This window comes from Vanessa tameamea, chromosome Z (assembly GCF_037043105.1).
Source record: "Vanessa tameamea isolate UH-Manoa-2023 chromosome Z, ilVanTame1 primary haplotype, whole genome shotgun sequence".
NCBI lineage: Eukaryota > Metazoa > Arthropoda > Insecta > Lepidoptera > Nymphalidae > Vanessa > Vanessa tameamea.
In genome coordinates, this window is record NC_087341.1 from 14913469 (window position 1) to 14927789 (window position 14321).

The following is a 14321-nucleotide window of genomic DNA, read 5'->3' on the forward strand; positions in this document are numbered from 1 at the left end:
ATGTTCCGTATACATCTAATAAATCCGGCTCATTTTTCAATACTAATATTATAAATGTGAAAGTCCGCAGTCTATCTGTCCGTTGCTCTTTCACGGCCAAACCACAGAACAAATTTAATTAAATTGATATCAAGCAAGCTATAACTCCTTAGCAGGACATAAGATACATTTTTTTGCCTACCGCCTGAAGACCAGCCCATAAATCGGGAGCAATGCCGCGGGCGATAACTTATTGTCATTTACAGTTAAACACAGCATTACAAAATATTGATGAAAGAGCTTCGGAGAATACCTTCCATATTCTCCGAAGCGGTTCTTCCGGAAGTCACTAGAATCTACAATAAGAAGATACATGATCTAACTTCTTCGTCTTAAAATTCTAATCAAATAAATATTGGCGTCGTGGCATTTGAGTCTGTCTTACCAGGCGCACAAATAGAATATAAATGATAATACACGGTATACGTGAATGAATAAAAACAATGTGCCCGATACGGATGAACTAGATACTAAGTCAGAATAAGATCGCGTTACAGAATGATGAATCGTAATCCTTTAGTTTACATTTTACTATTAAGGTACCATTGACGCCTAAACTTAGCGCTTCGCTCGCTACTAAATTATACGCCGACTCATCACTCAATCTAAATTACACTTAATAGCATGGCAAGAACATATATTTTATATAAGTTAATTTAGCTTCCCCTATACACATAACTTTAATTCGAATCCTTTTAAAAAACAATAATAATCGGGCGAGTGCATAGTGTACGCTTGCTTGCCCATATTGTTTTTGTAAGTATCGAATGCATAAAGAAATCGGTGAAGCGAAAATTTTTATATTAAGATAGATACGTACTATAACACATTTTAATAGCCATAGATAGTTATTTACTAATAAAATTAATAAATCTCTGAAAAATATGTATAAAATAGTGTAACCAGGGACAGATGTCAAACATCAAAACTGAAATCCATAGAATTTTGTTAGTAAGATCGCAATGAAGTGTATGTATGTATGTATACGCGCCACGCCCACATAAGAGAGCAGAGAGCGATGGCGGAGAAGGACCATGACAGCATAAGAGACCGAAATTCTGTTTACCGTCACGACTTACAAATCGGTCTTTCTCCCAAGGTAAACTTAAGTTATAATAGTTCCTACAAATGTTTCACGTCAAAAAAAAAAGCGAGTATATAAGACCCAAAATTAGTTAAATATATATTTAGTCTATTCCAACCACAAGAGTACAAAGGTCTAAAGGATTGGCGCGATATAATCGGTCTAGGGCTTGAATAATCTATGATCTTCATTATGGATTTGCGAATATCGGAACTTTGGAAGTAAAGTAAATATAAGAAGTCCCGTGGAATAGTGTTGTATTATAAATAAGTAGTTTACAACACTACTGACCTAGTTATATGGAATATAAATCAAAGGTTTGAATATCCTTGTTCTTTCGCTTGAAATAGGCTGTACTTGTATTGACTTGGAGCTGAGATGTCTTATTATATGTGAGATGAGTCTAAACCGAAGATGTTGACAATGAAAACGCGGGCAATCATCACTGAGTTCATGTGCCTAATTTATGTTTACAATAATTCATCTAATCCTTGACGGTGGAGGAAAACATAGCGAGGAAATGCACGTGTATCGGGTGTACACCACAAACCGATACATAATGATACAGCGTGCGTGCTAAAGCTTTCAAGAGTTCACAATGCTCTAATATAATGTATTGACAGGAAACTTGTTATTATTAACATTTTATTTTAAAAATTAATAACCGTTGGCCCGGCTCTACTTGTATTGCCAACATTGTCCCGCTTATTTCTTGTGCATCGCGAAATAAAATACCAATTGTATTATATCAGTATATATATATTTATGGATTATAAAATAAATTGTCTATGTCCTTCCTATTGGACAAAATAATCGAATTCTATGCCAAATTTATGTAAATTCATTCGAGCGTGCTTGAATTACTAAGTAAATCAAACTTCAAGCTAAGTTTGTAAGATTACTAGTAACAAAATATTGTATTATTATTTATATTTATAATTTAAAAATCGAATTAACGAAAGTTTAAAAACTGTATTTTATAAAAATCAATTTTTGCTTCAATTTCAAAATCGGTTCAGACAGTTCTAGTTGCCACCAATTTATATATTCGGCCGTCTAAACCCGCTACAATATGAAGTCAGAATTTTCTTTTGCCTTGCTATCGCCAATCGGGCACGGTAGAAGTAAATAGATGTTCAAGTTTGACCTAAGCTACTGGGGCATTTACCGCAACGTAACCTTACAACATTTTTAAAGAAATTTCGATCTATTACGCTGGCCTTTGCTTGGCATTTATTTTCTAGGGGTGCATGACCTTTACTGAACCCCTATTTTATAACGTGAGTAAGGTGAAAATATCAGTACTTATAAACATAAGGATCTCCTACTTATATCAAAGACCAAAACCCTTTGATATCATAAACTGTGAAAAGAGGTCGCTTAGGGTTTTTTTTTATTTTAATAATAAAGATAAAATAATTGTTTGTTCTTGTGTCTAATTAATAAAACCAATATTAAACATTTGTGAATAATTTTGTTCATATAATAATACCTATTTGTTTGAATAAATGTTGCCAAAATATTCTTAATAACAAAATATGAATCAATGCTTTATTGTATTATTAAGGATTTGACTTTAAATATGATACCAATAAAATCTTACTATTTTATGATTAGTACTCAACTATGAAGGAAAATATTTCCCTTATAAAAATTACCCATTTTGGTCCATCGAACGATTAATGATTAAAGACCTTAATATTCGGTAAAATAAAAAAAAATGTTAATATTTCCTATAATCTTTTATTTACCCAAGTTGTATATGTAAAATATCTAAATATTTAAAGCTTAACCTATAAATTACCTACCAAGAAATATTTAAACAATGCAGTGTCTTCTTCTTCAGCAAATCTTTAAAGATAGAAAGAGAGATAAATCAATGTTTAACTAAGATTTCGCTAAGCGACGATTAGCGGATAAACCAAATTGAAACACTTCATCATAAATTATTAATAATATGTATATTATTTATTCCGTAAAGGCTGCGCCAATCACCGGATCTAAGATTCCAAAAGATTTACGACGTCTCTTCGTGCAACGATCGTATCGTGCTACGTCATCTATACCTATATATAGATATTTCGACGATACGATATCGCTTTGTTACACAGCGTCGCACCAGCCCTTCGTATCGTATGTTAATCCAATAGCTATTTAGGTTAATATGAAAGATGAAACTACATCTTACCAAATTTCGATAATCAATGTTAAGATCTAACCTAATTTGAATTGTTGTATAAACTATTCACTATATAAACTATTTACAATATAGTTAAGTGGAATTATTTAAACTATTTTGTACCCAAAACATGGTCCAAGGGTTTCGCATAGCTAACATATTTAATATATTGTTATGTTTAATAATTAATTTAATATTTCCTTGCATTTTTTTGTAATTAATTTTCGGTAAGAGAATTATCGAATTTAAAAACGAAAAAATAAATGTGTGTATTCTATCCCATATCATATAGCCCGACGTGTACTCGTTACTAATCCCTTATTGTAATTAATGGCGCACCATATTCATCACAAAGAGAATTATGTCAATACATGTTTGAATCAGAGATGAAAGTGCAATTTTGTTTGTACGAATTAGTACAACAGTATCATGTCTCCATCGCTAATGGCGGACGTGGCGTATATTGTTTAGGGTTGCTGAATTTATGTTGAAATCAAACGAAATGGTACCTTAAGTGATAAAAACTGCAATATATATTTAATTAAGTTCAAAACCGTTATATTATTTAAAAGAAGTTTCTAATGTCATTTAGATATTTTATGATGGACAGTTTTATCGAGAACTTTGCGGTTTAGTGCTTCAGCTTAAAAGGCATAACGCAAACGTATCATCATTAAAATTTGTAATAAAAAACGAACGGCGACTTGAAAGTTGCATTAAGATGAATCTTATGAATGAGAATTATTAAAACGATTCACGTTCAGTAAAGTAAGATTCAAGAGAACGTAGGTCAAATAAAAATAGAGTCCAAAATTCGCAAATGCCGTGATAACAAGTTTGTCTATAAAATAACATAATGACAAATTTATGTAGCAAACAATGGACCGATACCGTTGATAATAAAAGTTCCTAAAAGTACAGAACGTACGATACACGTTTTCTAACTACTAGGTAATCTCGATAAAAACTAAAACTTGAGATTTCTAAAAGGCTATTCTGTTTAACGGAGACAAGAGTTACCGATAGCAAAACAATAGTATTACCTTACATGTTATGTTAAACCGAAAAATTACCCCCAATAAATCCGTACATAAATAAGGCAGCATAAAAGAAGGCAGCGATTATATGAAGTGAAGATATGAATCTCGGTGAAGGTTTTATATTTTGTACGATTGGGGTCGAATTATTCGCACCGGCGAGTCGAACCTTGTTTAACATCTCAGGCATCATCAAGATCCGCCAATTACCTCAACCTACATCTTCGGACGAGTTTGACCACACAACTATGTAATACATCACGCATTTCGAAAGACCGTTTAATTTTATGACGCGTTAAACAAATAGCTAACGAATGTAGAAGGTAAACATCAATGTTTAATGTTTATGTCGTATATATAAGTAACTTACTTTTTATAATATATATGTTACATAAGTAGATACATATTATATACATTTTATTATATAGAGGAAGTATAATCATTTACTAGCTATATATTTTTATTTTTAAGCATTGAAATAGTTTTTTTGTTGTTGATTGTTTTGAAATAATTGATTTTGATCAATATTATAAAACATCGTTTTTAATAAAATTAAATTCTTTTGTGAAACTGAAAAAAATGAGAAGCCATTGCCTAGTAGAAGGAGAAATTATTTACATCTATTATTACTTTTAGCTTTAAACCTCAAATAAATAAATTCACAGCCGAGCAATAGTATTTGTATTTGGCTGAAATATACTTACAGTTTTCTCAAAACTTACAAAAAAATATCAATGGCTGTAAATTACATCTATTATTACTTTTAGCTTTAAACCTCAAATAAATAAATTCACAGGCGAGCAATAGTATTTGTATTTGGCTGAAATATACTTACAGTTTTCTCAAAACTTACAAAAAAATATCAATGGCTGTAAATACAATATTAAAAATATCTACAAATTTAAAAATAGAATGAATGAACTATGAATAAAATTGTAATCAAATCAAAGGGTAATTAATGTTTTCGAATAAACTTGCGCATATAATTATATAGCTCATACGATTAGACCCATTAGCGTGAGCAACTTTTATAATATCCAAACATCAATTAGAACTTCGACTTTCGACCTTACGACACGCCCAACGATTCGATCGCCACTAATGACTGTGAATCAAGTCCGATATTCACACGAACGAATTTAATACGAAGCGAGCAGAGTACGTTTTGCAGATAATCGAATTACGAGAATTCGTAGCAATATCAAATCGACGGACTAATATTTGTGCAGTAAGTGTAACGAATGCAACGGCAAAATAAATTCTGGATCCAGACGAATTAAGTTCTCGACTTCGACTCTGTTGATCTCGCATGTAAAAAACGATTTTTGAAATTATATCAGGTAATAAAATTACTAGTTACAAATTCAGTTATTATTATAGTTATGAACTATGTATTTATCAAGATCGACATGCTTAACATTTTTTGTTAACTTATTAAAACTCTTATCTAAGTAAAAGGATGATAAATAAAATAAAATATCCCACTTCTGAGTAAATGCTTCGTAAGAAGATTCAATGAACCATACTATAAATATATAATAAATAAAAAAATATTGGTCAACATCACATACATTACTCTGATCCCAATGTAAGTAGCTAAAGCACTTGTGTTATGGAAAATCACAAGTAACGGTAACGATAACGGTAACCACATACACCCAGACCCAAGACAACGTAGAAAACTAATGAACTTTTCCTTCATCAACTCGGCCGGGAATCGAACCGGGACCTCGGAGTGGCGTACCCTAGCTCGTCAAACTGCTATATATACTGCTCCATATATATTTGCTATACAAGTGATGTATAGCTGATACAAGTGATAACTGTAACCTATGATATTACGATAGAGAACCCCTAAAAGTCTGGTGCCGTTACACAATTTTTGAGGTCTTAAATTCCTCAGTAACATTATTGGCGCGCCAATTTCCTAACATAAAAAATGACGGGATTCAAGACTAACCTATATACGAAATATCAACCACTATTTCAACCCTTAGGGGTAGAATATCCAGAAACGCTTAAATACATATCTACTTATTTCTCATCAGTAGCCCAAAAATAAAGATTAATGCTTATAACTTTAAAAATAACGGACTTCCAGACTAACCTAAATATGAAATTTCAACCCCTATTTCAACCCTTATTGGTAGAATATCCAGAAACTCTTAAATACATATCTACTCATTTTGAAAAGTACCCCAAAAAAAATGTTCGTGTTTCTAACTTAAAAACTAACGGACAACGATACAAATTTTCAACCCTTACTTCACCCTCTTAGGGGTAGGACATGCAGAAACGCTTAAAGACGCATCTACTTATTTTTAACCAGTATCTCGAAAGTAAATCTTCATGTTTCTACCTTAAAATATTACGGCCTTCCATACTTACTTCCAACTCTTATTTCACCCCCTTAGAGGTAGTATATCGAAAAATGCTAAAATACGTATCTACTGATTTCTAATCAGTATCCCAAAAATAATGTTTCATGTTTCTAACTTCAAAAATGGCGGACTTCCAGACTAATCTATATACGAAATGGCCACACCTATTTGACTCCTAAGGGCTAGAATATCCAGAAACGCTTAAATACGTATCTACTCATTTTTAATCAGTATCTTAAAAATGAAGTTTCATGTTTGTAACTCAAAAAATGACGGACTTCCATACAAACGTTCAAGACCCATTTCACCCCCTTAGGGGTTGAATTTCCAAAATTCCTTCTTAGTGTCTACTCAATAAAACGATCCTACTCACCAAATTTCAAGGCCCTAACTTTAATAGTTTACGCTCGGCGATGATGAATCAGTTAGTCAAGACTTGTTATTTATATTTATATTGTTATATATATAGAAGATAATATATAATTATTAAAAGCATTTCATGTTGTTAATCGTTCAATTTCTTGACCTATAATACCTTATAATAGACTTGTAGTTGTCTCTCGGGCCATCGAGAATCTATCGAGAGGCAATCGAGAATTAAACATATTATAATATTTATATACTAATTACTTATATTTTATGTGCATAGTATTCTTTATCTTATATGCAATACATACAAGCCTTTATGAGAATTTCTTTGTAGTTCATACCTTTGCATCTCAACAAAAATATCCAGGCTACAATTTTCGTTAAATATGTTATTCGGCAACTTTTTCAATTTTAAAAATTCTATATATGAAACTATATTTTAAGACGCTCTTGTGAATTAAACATTCGTATTCATATTCGTAACTATTTTTTAATCTTGAGATTAATTTTTCTCAGGTTTTTTATTTAATTATATTACTTAATATAATTAAATACTAATTATTATGTCGGTTCAATAGATACAATATTAGAAAAAAAATATTGAGTTATTTTTAGCAAGCCCTTTTATTTGATACCCATATTGTAGGAGTGCATCAAAAATAATTGGTCCGCCATCTTGGAATCATCATGTTGGAATTAGAATGACGTCACAGTTAATCACGCATTGTCATCGTAACTGAACGTGCATACAATATTTCAGCTCAATCGGTTAAAGATATCTGTTTCTAAATTGAGTTGCAAGATTTCACCCGTACATACTTATATTACAAGTTAAATCAAAGCTTGAAATAACATCAACAGACAGATGTCTTGGTGCTCTAGTAGTTTTGTATAAAAAGGAAGAAAAACAAATCCAAAATGTAAGTTATTTTCTGGCAAAGTAAAAAGGCATTAGATAATATTTTTATAGTAATTTTAATTTAAAATATCTTTAATATTTTTTAAAAATCCAATAATAAAATGCCTGTCCGCAAACAAAAACTTAGTAAAAAAAAATATGGTGCAAATATCGAGGATTGTTGCCTGCGAAGCCATCTTCGGCACAGATCAGAGGGTAATAAATCTGTCAAGAAGATATCATGACAGATATGAAAATGACACATTGACTTTGACATAGCTATGAAGTAAAACTTCATTTAAATTATCGCATTGAATTGATGCCTGGTTTTTAATATACAAAAAAGGATATGTTAATACTGTTTTTTGTATATTAAAAACTTTTTAATTAATGCATCAGCCCACGTTGCTTCATAGCAGGTAACAGATAATGCAGGATTATTAACGATGATTTCTTCCACATCCCAAATGAGATGATTCATACAAAACAGTAGCTTATATCTCAGATTGAAGCCCGCGATTTAGATAAGAATCATGTATTCTATCCATTTTAAGGTATTGGTTTTATTAATGAACATTTGGTTAGTAAAATTTTAGTTTTACTTGTAAAAACATAATTAAATACCAAGCAGTTGCGATATTCTTAATTTTGTCACCTTTTTACCTAAATTTACAACATTTTAAAATTTATATAATTACACGTTCAATCACGCATCAGTTTAATCCGTAAGATTAAAGCAAAGTTTAATCAAAGTTAATTGAAGGATTGATGGCCAATAATAGGTGACCATTAGACATTCAATCTGGCATCAGTTCAATCCGTAATCTCGGACCAAAATTTAATCAAAGCGGATTGACGGCTAATATTAAATTTCAATAATATTGCGCTACAAAGGAGTTGAAAGAAAACGCTGTAATAAGACGTATTATGATGTATGAAACGAGTGTATTATTATACACGCATTTCAAAATTAAATTAAATTAAATTGATAGACGTAAATGTATTCGAACTATATTTTGGAAGTGGTTACAACATTCTTTATTGTAAAAATATAAGCATACATATGTGCGATAAAGCTAATCGAATGCCAAGCGACGCCTGATACACGAAACATTTAGAGTTAATATGATTGACAGATTGACGAAACGAATCAAAATATCTAGTATGATCCGACGTATCCGTCAACCGATCCATGAATTATACGATCAATCTAACATCAATCGTACCATTGACGCCGCATTGTATACCTAATGGTCATCTAACAAGTATCGGTTTCGTGACTCAATTTGTAAAAGATCCACTTCTTATTAGATCACAGTGAAGATTGTTTTGTTCGCAAAGTGATTTTTATTTAATGTTTACTTTATTCTATTGTACGTCTTGCAGCTGTTCTGTGGTAAACTTACAGTTGAATAGAACTGAATGTCATTGTATATATTTTTTAAAATAACTTATTAAGCTACAAAACTCTTTGTCAAGTTTGTTGTCACCGCTTGTGCGTATCTTCATTTTACAATAACAGACAGTACAAGAAAATTATTAATTAATTTATATAATAATATATATATTATAATATATATAATATAATATATATAATTATTTATTATGGCTAAACAAATTTCAAATACGGTAAATGTTTTAAACGTACTAGAGTTAGATAATAAATTTGTCTCTATTCGGTTTTGGCTTCGACTCAAAACGATGACGACCGCCGATAAAAGTCGTTAAAGCTCGCTATACGTACCCATTCCTGAGACCGATTTAATCCTAAAGAATTCATACATGTCAGAATAATACATTTCTTATCAACTAAAATTACATTTAACATTTAGAGGCAAAATGTTAGTGAAAAAAATCAAATAATCTACTAACTAGTGATGATAACATATCAAAAACTACAAATAATAAAGGAGTATATAATGGTAAAACCATCGAACGATCAAATGCTGTACACGGTGGCAACATGCCAACTCACGTTTAAAGTCGTGTCAATACAAATCCAACTAAGTTTTAAAGATCACCTGCATCGAAAGAAAACGGCACATTTTATCATTTCGCTTTTTGCTAATGATACTCTCGGGACGTCATAATCCTCTCATTTCAAAATTTCTTTCGTTTGATCGCGTCAATAATATTTTAGATAAATAAGTATCTGGTATAAAATATATTTATTTTAATACTTATTCAGATTATTAAGTTCCACGATAATAATTATTTTTTTGTTTTAATAAAATATGATGTATTATAATATTATAATTATGACATTGTTAATGTGCGCTTATTTTTGTATACTCTGAATTCAGATGGTAATAACATTAACATTTATAAGGTGCTGACAATACCTGATACTTAAAAGAAGAAAATATCACGTTAACGTGTGAACTAAAAATTCTATAACAACAACAAAAAATTGCAAAATAATTATATAAATCATAAAAGCAAGAGGTCATGCAAATCTAAAGTAACGATGTCTTTATAATCTACAATACACACAGCACGTACACCTCATGCTTCGACTTACATCTAGCCGGCCGCGGATGGGCGATCGGAAGCCGCGCATGGCTGGGCTTTCGCTGCGGGCGCGCTGTCGTCTTAGGGATTTCATTTTTTTATAATGTACGCTCGTGTGTTAATTTAAAAGAGCGGTAAGACCTGTATGGAAAATACAATTTTATAATATTTTTATATAAGTATTGACATTGTTTACATATTGATTTTGTACATATATTTTTATTGACATTGTTTTTTTTTAAACAGAAACCGTTTGTAAAGCTTTGTTATTAATCGAATGGAGGTGAAACAAGGCTGAAAAAATGTTTATATTTTTTTATAATTAACTGCTAATCAGACCAAGGGAAAATAATAGACTAAGATCCGTAGAGAATATCCTCACCCCTTTTGCTTTCCAGGTGAAAAGTGTGTTTCATCAAATAATATTAATATGCAAAAAATAGTTTAAGTTTCAATCTCTTGTTTACAGAAGGAATTTAATAGAAATCAAATATTTCAAGAATCATACGTTGTATGAAATACTACTTTGGATCCCTATTACGGGGCAGCAGGTAAGTCGTTAAAAGTAATTGCCCAAAACTGCTTTATACTTGAAATATATAGTAATTAAAATAAAAATAATTTTACTGCAAACGTGATAATATAGATAAAATTTTCGAACAACCGTTCAAGTATTACTATTGTCAGCCTTAAATGTTTCTATGGAGCAAGCATAAATGTGTGATAGAGAAACATTGAGCGTTCTGTTCAGTGTAATGGAGGAGGACACAGCATAGCAGCTGCTCGTGACCCGGCCATTGAATGGAAGAAAGTGCGCAGAGAACTGCTTTTTTGTTGTTAAATGTCCTTTTAAAGTAACTGACACTATATTTTCAATTATAAATTTATTTCAAACAGTAATATTTCAATAAAATCTATCATGAGATTAAAAAATTAAAATAACAATAATAATAATACCTGGCAACCAATCAATACGTCAACATGTAAAATATTGGGCTGTCATAAAATTATTTAAAGAAATAAAAAAAATAAAAATGTAAAACAGTTTAAATCAAAGTTTTAAACCTGAAAAAGTGTAAAACAGATATTTTAAGACCAATCATAACAAAATATACGTATATACAAACATGAATAAATATATATCAACAATAATGTGGACTCTACCGAAAATTAAAGTGACAGTGACAAAACAAAATAAATAATATATTATTCTGTATGTGACTATTATCTTCTATCACTATAGATGTGATAGTGTGATACTAGAGAGTAAAGTCACATACAGAATAATAGTATTTTGTCTGTCTCTCAGAATGGATGTAGGGGTGGATCACGAGGCACTAAGGAGCTATTCCTCATTGAAATGACCATTAGCCAACAGGTTCGTCGTTTTCGAAAGAGTCTGTCGACATGCTGGATAGACTACAAGAAGGCCTATGATTCCGTGCCGCATACATGGCATAAATAAAATTGAGATTTTCTTTCAGCGTGAGTTCTCTCTCATTCGAAGGCCGAGTCAAACAAAATAGACAATTCTTTTAATTATGTTTTGTATAATCTTTAAAAACATATTATATTTTATTATACAGCAAAAATAGGCTTCTAATAGTTGTTAAAACATACGTTTCATGTGGTAAGCAGGTGGGTGAAAGACAACCTTTCTTCGGATCTTCTACAATAATGGTAGATTGGATTTTAATTTCGAATCAGCTTAATCCAGAACGCACGAATTAACATTTAATTATTATCGTTTAAGTTGTATACTTTTTAATATCCGTAACTAATAATTGAAATGAATTATGGATTATACATTTTAATTCAATCAACAAGACCAGGAAAACTGTACTTTATTAAAGTAGTTTTCTAGAGTTCGTACCAGCCTTCTTTTAAATTATTTTTCCATATCATGTAAGATAAACGTAAGTATTATGATTTTATCATTTATCATTATTTAAAATAATCCAATGTAAGCTATTAATTTCATCTATAAAAAAGGCATAAAAAGCCATAGTTTATAAAAATGTTATATAATAGTAAAAGACTGTGGAAACAACGAAATTAGCTTGATGAGGTCACGCGGTTTATAACGCGGGTTGGGCTGTTCTTTGGATAACGGCTACGAAGTTGCTACCGTGCTTTGAAATGCACGGGCTGACGCGATGGGGGACGAAAGAGCTATGGCCTTTAGATTGTGAATTATAGAACCTGCAACACGATTGTTTTATCTTGAAATCAGAATGCTTTTTCATTATTTTATAATGGTATCAAAAATCTAATAATATTTCACGATTTGCTATCAATGCTTTTTCATAACAATAACGATATATTTTTGGGTAAATTTTGCCTCTGATTTTTAAAACCTAGTTTATTAAACTGTTTCATAGCGAGGCTCGAAAATGACGTATAGTAAGAGCCACTTTTGTTATTTGTTAAAAGTAAAAACACGTCATTTAAATTGAACGAGAATGAAATCCAGCCACAGTTTGATATTTCCATTTTTCGCTGAAAATATTCAAAAGGATTTTTAACGTTCGCTATTTGCTCTTCAAAAAGGGTGAAAAATCAAATTATGACACTTTTGAAACTCACACTAGCTGGACTTTTATAATTAAAGATTATTGTCACTCTCTTTGTGAGTGGTCCAGTACTTTTAAACTTGATAACTAGATTTTGAGAGCCGTAACTCTTTTAGTGGCATAAAGGAATTTCTCTCATATACATAACATATTTTGGACGAAACGAGATATGCGAATGTCGTAGAATGTAAAAAAATATATTTCTGTTTAAATTATTATGCGTTAATTCGGTAACAATCTATGTATACGGAATGAAATTGAAGTTTCAGTTTCTTATTTCTTGAAAATTGCTTTTTATTATGTAATGTGAAAATGAAATATGTCTAACAACTGTTAGAACAAATAAGTAATTTTCTGGTCGTCTTACTATGATTGATTAGTAGATTACATATATTGCACAGCATAGAACTAGGCTTTGTATGAAGGGTCTGTGCCGCTGTATAGCTTAACGATAATTAGTAAGAACATAGTAAGAGATATATGATACTAAAAACCACTCTTTTTTTCGTCTATCTGCCTGTCTGTTTGTTTGGGCGTAGTCTTATTCTCTAAAATTCATCATCTGGGTAAGTTATTTTGATTTTAAGTGAGTCTGCAATTACCTCGACGGCCGATGAAACAAAAAAAAAATTTTTCTTTGAGACGACCCATGAACTTTCTACGCCGAAAAGAAGAAGAATTGAAGTCATACCGAAGTTTCGACCAGTTGAAAAAACAAGCAATGTCGTCAACTAGCTGCACAAAATTGACCAACTCGGAGATATTACTCTGACAACAAAGATCGCAAATTCGTAATGCAAATTTATTTAAGGGGTTTCGCCAGGGACTAGTCTACCGACTTCGTTGAACGATTGGAAGAGATTGGAAGAGCAAGTAATAAAATGAATCGAGCAACCATGGCTAAATACATACCTATATATTCAAAAATGACACTTTTAAGAATTGCAATATTGAAGGAGATGTTATTTCATGCATCATAAAGGGTCTACCCTTAGAAATACGGACGAACGCTAAAGCTATCAAGTACACCACACCACAGGAGCTCTATTATGGATACCTGTCACCATTAGAAAACTATAAACTATCGAGGCATCTAGAACGATGAAGAAATCTATCTGGAAACGAGGAAGTGTAGGAAGTTTCATCAGCGGAACAAATAAAACGGCTGGCGGGAAGTCTTCTGCAACGCGGCTACCGATCCTGCCTATCTCTGCTGCTGCTGCTATCGGCGCGTAGGACATGAAACGTGA

General features: G+C 31.4%; 1 protein-coding gene across 1 annotated transcript in view; it reads right to left on the reverse strand.

Annotated features, from left to right (window-relative positions):
- Positions 1-14321, reverse strand: part of LOC113404092 (uncharacterized protein) — a 58421-nt gene that overhangs the window by 25024 nt on the left and 19076 nt on the right. The gene's annotated exons all lie outside the window — the stretch shown is intronic.